Genomic DNA, 6,293 nt, shown 5'->3' with positions numbered 1-6,293 from the left:
TTTTTTTTTTTGCCAGAAAGACCCAAAGAACTGTTGCAACCTTCTTTGGTAAAAATAAAAAGATTTAAAAAAATATACTGTTTTATAAAAAAATTATCATAAAAACTATGTGCTGGAAGTTTTGTCAATTTTGCTCCTATAAAAATAGGTAAATATCACCAGTGAGTATATATTAAGCAGAGAAGTAAATGCTCTCTATCATTCGTGTTCAGCCTTTTCTGCAATGTTGATGTTTCCCCCATTTCCTTACTTTGGAAACCCTGTAGAGGTGATGTTTTTGCTACTAATCTGTTGTCACCCCAGAACGAAGGCTTTATTCATTCATTTACTTATTTGTTCAACCATTTACTCATCAAATATTAAATGAGCCCCTATTAAGAGTCTAGCACTAGTCAAGGCACTTGGAACACAAAAGAAAATTAGTGCAAGAGATTTCTGCTCTCCAGAAGCTTACAATTTTATGGGAGCTAGAAAAGAAACAATAATCATAGTAGGTAGGAGAACAGCATGGTATTTAGGAAGTTCATAAGTGCTCTGCAAAAAAGAAAAATAAAATAGAAACTAAAAGGGAGAGGGCGGTAAAGGAGATGGAGTTGGGGTGTGTCGGGGGCAGATGCCACATTAAATAGGGTCAGTAGCATAGGCCCTGCTGAGAAACTGAGATGGAGAGAAGAGAGGGAGTTAGCCAAGCAAATAGCTGGCTTAGAGCAGAGGCGACAGCTGGAATCAGGGCCCCAGGCAGGATCCTGGTGTCTTCCCGAAGAGAGAGGAAGAGGAGGAGCCCCATAGGAGAAGTGGGACAGAAGTGGGGGGCAGGCATTACAGGATTTTGAGTAGCGACTGACATGATCCGACTTAATGTTTGAAAGGACCCCTCCAGTATGGCGGTGAGAATGGACGGTCGAGAAGGGTGACTGTGGAAGCAGGGAGACCAAATGATTTCTTCAAGTCACATCAGAAAATATTAAAACCTCCTTGGTTTACACTGTTTTAAAGCAGACTTAGAACTAGAAAATACGACACGACACAACCTCCTGTTCAGCCCCTCTCTTGCACTCATCCCTGGAACAGAAAACTTGACCACACTCCCCGACACAGGCTGCAACATTCTTAGCATGTGGTTTCTTCCACTTTGGAGGAGCATTAACTCCATATAAGCTAACTTGGTTGTTCCCTTTGGGGACAGTGTGGTTATGTCACAAAAGACAAATTATTGAGTCAAGGGGCACTGAGGCAAACACAAGGCTGGAAAGTTCCAGCAGTGGTTCTGGAATGCTTGGTGATGCAAGCAGAGAACAGAATCAATGAAGGGGGCTGGCACTGGGCTCTACGCTCAAGGTGTCTGATTGATGTAGATACATAGGGCTCCTAGTCTCTGATGTTTAGAGTGACAAGATGTAAAATACCACATGGTACCTTCCTCTCTCATTCTCTTTGAACATCATGATGCAATGTGGACTTGTGTTAGTCTATTTTTTTCTTTCTTAAAAATCTAACATTAGAGATTTAGTCCAGAGAAAGAGAAGACACTGATACAAAAAAGAATATCAAAAATGAAGATGCAAGACCTATGGGCAATAAAAAGATTGAACTTGAAACTTGTAAAGAGCTGTCTTCATAGTCTATGTAAACATAAGTAAGTTATAAGCAAGAATACGTAGGGCTATCTTAATTATTTCACATGACTAAGAATGCAGGAGTACAGCTATTAGAAGAAATCCTAGGAGAGACGACTGCCCTAGAAAGGCAGGTCTCTAGGCCTCTGCTGAACCAAGTAAAGCCATCAGAAAGTTTAAATGGGACCACAGGGAAATAGGTAATCACAAGAGATCAGAATGATGCTGGAAGGTCATTTAGCTGTAGGATGGCAAATAGGTTGCTGACCTCATTGCCAACTGGGAGTAACTTCTTGAGTGCTGAGTTGCGAAGGATTCTGAGGCCACACCTGGAATGCTCCAATGTGGGCTGGTCCAGTGGCTTAGTGGTTAAGTGCGCGCGCTCCGCTGCTGGCGGCCCCGGTTCGGATCCTGGGCGTGCACCGACGTACCACTTCTCCGGCCATGCTGAGGCCGCGTCCCACATACAGCAACTAGAAGGATGTGCAACTACGACATACAACTATCTACTGGGGCTTTGGGGGAAAAAATAAATAAATAAATAAAATTATTAAAAAAAAAAAAAAAGAATGCTCCAATGCGCATGAGGGATGCCTGCTCTGGGCTAAGGAAGCAGGAATGGCATACACAGATCACGTGTTTAACATTCTGACTAGTCGGTCCTCTTGCCTCCATATCTGTCTACATTCAAATTATCTTAGAAAGATGGGATGCTATTCTATTTTTAAGAGGCCTGCAGAGGACATTATATAAACTTCTTTCAGAAATGCAAAGATGGTTACTTAAAATAAATTCTCCTTGTGTTATCCAAGGCCTTGTTGCTTTAATGTAAAGTTCTTTTCTTTTGTCTTAGTCTTGGTGGAGACTGCAGGAATGCCACGTCCTGGGAACCCACTGTAGCGTCCTGGCCACTCTCTGCGTCCAAGGTGGAGACCTTGTCCTCTCCCCTTCCTCTGACCATCGGCTCCATCAATCCAGGGCTTCCCTTCCCTCCATGGCTTTTTGCCCACCTTTGTCGCCCCTGCTGGCAAACTGGAGTCTTCAGACTGAGACAGAGACAGCCTCAGGGCGATGGCAGGTCATGGAGAATCTGGGTTCTTGTTCTGCCACCAGACCCCTTGGAGACCTTTTTTGCTTTATTTTTTGGAGCCTGATTTTCCTCATCTGTAAAACAAGGGGGTTTTCAACCTGGCACAAGGACTGGCCTGAAGTTATATTTTGTATGTTCGGTGTATAGTTCAAGGAAGGAGGGCTGGCATCTTTTATCAGATTCTCAAAACAGGCTGTAACTCCCAAATTGTTAAGAGTCCCTGGCCTAGGTGATTTCCAACATTTTTTCAATTTGAAACTTTGTATGTGAAGATTCCTTTTCAGGTCATCGATAATTATGTATCATGCTCACAGCTAGAAGAGGTGGCAAAACACTCTTCAAATGGCAACTTCCGGTTCTTACAGAGAATGGACCTCTATTAATATTAATGGACCCATATTAGTCACATTTGTAGAAGATGACTAAGGCAGACCAAAATGTAGCTTGCATAAGAAAGAGGAAGTAGGTTGTTAAAATTACCCTGAAGGCCCGTGAGACATTTTTCTAGAGAATTTCCTTGTCTTAATGACTGTAAATCAGAGGCAATGCTCATGGGAGACACAGGTGATGGGCCCTGTGGTCCCTTGGAAGCAGCAGCAGGCCTTGTGCTGGCCGTGGTCCACAGCCACTTGACTCTAACCAGGGCTGCAGAATGTTGGGTTGCTGTAATGACAACGATTTAGCCACATTCACCAAATGTGTTTGTTGTCAACTAGATGAATATGTTGGATATACGCGTAAGGACATAGAAAAAAGTCTGGAAAGGTAACAACGTGACACTCTTGCTGAGAGAGGGGTGGATGGGGGACCTTTGCTGTGGACAGGGTAACTTTGGCTCTCCCGGCTGTATTAGTATCCTAGGGCTGCTGTAACAAACTCTCACAAACTAGGTGGCTGAAAACAACAGGAATTTATTCTCTTACAGTTCTGGAGGCTAGAAATCTGAAATCAAGGTGTCAGCAGGGCCATGCTCCCTCTGAAGGCCTAGGGAAGTATCCTTCCTTACTTCTTCTAGTTTCTTGGTGTTCGTTAGTGTCCCTGGTGGTCCCAGGTGTTCCTTGGCCTGTGGCAGCATCACTCCAATCTCTGCCTCATCGTCACGTGGCTGTCTTCGCTGTGTGTCTGCGTGCGTTCTCTCCTTTTATTTTTCTTATTATTTTATTGAGGTCACATTGGCTCACAGCACAAAGGACACCAGTCATTGGATTTAGGGCCCACTCTAAATCAGGATGATTTCATCTTGAGATCCCTAACTAATTACATCTTCAAAGACTCTATTTCTAAATAACGTCACGTCCTAAGTTCCAGGTGAATGGGAATTTTGGGGCACACTATTCAACCGACGACAATAGCATTGTTAGAAGTTTTTCTTTTAAATGAGATTATATTCATGTATTACTTAGGATATTAAGAAACAAAATGAAACAACAACAAAAGGGTGCTATAGGAAGCCAGTCCACACATACACACACACATACACGCTTGTTTATTCTGGCTGGATTGTAGTAGAGGTAGTACATGGGAAGAGAGAGGAAAATAATAATAATAGCTAACACTTGCAGAGTGCTCACCATCTGCCATACACTGTTTTAGGTGCTATTTGTATATTAAATCACTTAATCCTCATAGCAACCTTATGACACAGGTGACATTATCATCCCCATTTTACAGGTGAGAACATCGAGGCACAGAAAGGATGAGTTACTTGCTCAAGCTCCCAGGGGAGCTCCAGGATTGCAATGCAGACAGTCTGACTCAGAAAGTGTGCTCATAAATGCTCTGCTACTCTCTCTTCATGTGCAGGCCCACATAGGGGATCTAGGTCTGCTTCAAGAAACCTGTCACCACTTCCCTAAATACGCACAGACACACACACTCCCTATGCCCCTCTGAATAAAACAATCCTTAATAAACATGTAGCTTCTATGGTTAGACGTGTTTGGAGAATTTCACCTGCAGAATCTATTGAACTGGACATCGTCATATATTTACTTAGAACAAATAAAAAGTAGCACGGACTGAGTAAAATATAGAGTTGTTTGTGCGCCTCACAGACTGCAGTGCAGACCACAAGGGTGTCAACCAATCGGAGTGCAGCATCGCTTTGGTCAGAGGGCTCTGGTCACATACCCAGAGTGGTTTTCTTACAGCAGCTTCTAGCAAGTTGCAGCTAAACTGCAGTTGTGGTTGACTTGGTACCTTACAAGCAACACACTGAGTGAAGAAAAGGGAATTAGTAGGCATATTTAAAATAAGAGGAAAGATCATAGTGCTTCCATATATGCCAAGCTGAGTATATTTTCTCATTCAATCCTCACCACAGCCTTCTGAATCATTATAGCCCCAGGGCTGGGATGGTGACATAATGATAAAGCAGTAGGTTATCCTTATGGTAAAAATGGCTATGGACTTCTTCCTGTAAATTTGTTCTAGGGGCTCCCCTACCCGTGAAGTGGACTTTGCTACGTGGCTCTATGCACATTCACAAGGACAAATCTGTACAGCAACAATTACCTAAATGAATATTCGGGCCATTTTCACTGTGTGAGCTTGGTGTGTGTAACTTTTAATTTCCCTCATCTGATTAACTTCTTGAGTGAAAACAGGTCCTTCAAGCACATAGCCTGAAACTCTGGGGGTGCAGTGGCATCCTCATGAAGCAGAAACTTCAGGCTAAACCAGCCCAGTTATGTCCCGGGGTGTTTGTACCCCCAGAGGCCAGACCAACCCAGGAAAGCATACACACCTCCTGACTTTTCCTAGTTTGATGTAGGGCTGGGTTTGAGTCACAAGAGCATCTAACAGACAGCGCAGTGCTGACTGCAGAGGTTAAATCGTGGGCTCTGAAGTCTAACCACAGACCTTCAAATCCCAGTTCCATCACTTCCTATCTGTATGATCTTGGCAAGATACTCAATTTGGGAGCCTTAGTTTCTTCATCTGTAAAATGGGCATAACAATAAAACCTACTGCCAAAGCCTGGAGTGAGGGTTAATGGAGTTACTCTATAGAATATGCTTTGCACAGGGCCTGGTGCACAGACCCAAGAAATGTCAGTGGTTGTTATTGGGGTATCAACAGCGGGGTTCTGTGCAATAGCTCCCCATCTCAGGGCTGGGGTGTGATGGCAACAACATTCAACTGGGCTCAAGGGAGTTACTCTGTGCCCAGGTCCCTCCACGTTGTATAATGAGCCCTTACCTGTCTGCTGACATTTGGTGAGAAACAGAAAAGGAAGGAGATGAGTATTTTGAAATTTTTTTTAATTTATTTTTATTTTACTTTTTTTTCCCCAAAGCCCCAGTAGATAGTTGTATGTCATAGCTGTACAGCCTTCTAGTTGCTGTATGTGGGACGTGGCCTCATCGTGGCCGGAGAAGCAGTGCGTTGGTGCGCGCCCGGGATCCGAACCCAGGCCGCCAGCAGTGGAGCGTGCGCACTTAACCGCTAAGCCACGGGGCCGGCCCGGAGATGAGTATTTTGTAGAGACCCACTTTTAAAATGTCTCCATCTCACCCCTTCAAAATGGAGGGCTGACGGGTGGGTTCCGTTTTCCTTTTCTGTAGGCCCCTCGGACCCTGTTGGTG

This window comes from Ceratotherium simum, chromosome 37 (assembly GCF_057802395.1).
Source record: "Ceratotherium simum simum isolate JZ-2026a chromosome 37, ASM5780239v1, whole genome shotgun sequence".
Taxonomy (NCBI): Eukaryota; Metazoa; Chordata; class Mammalia; order Perissodactyla; family Rhinocerotidae; genus Ceratotherium; species Ceratotherium simum.
This window is presented reverse-complemented; position numbering follows the sequence as displayed.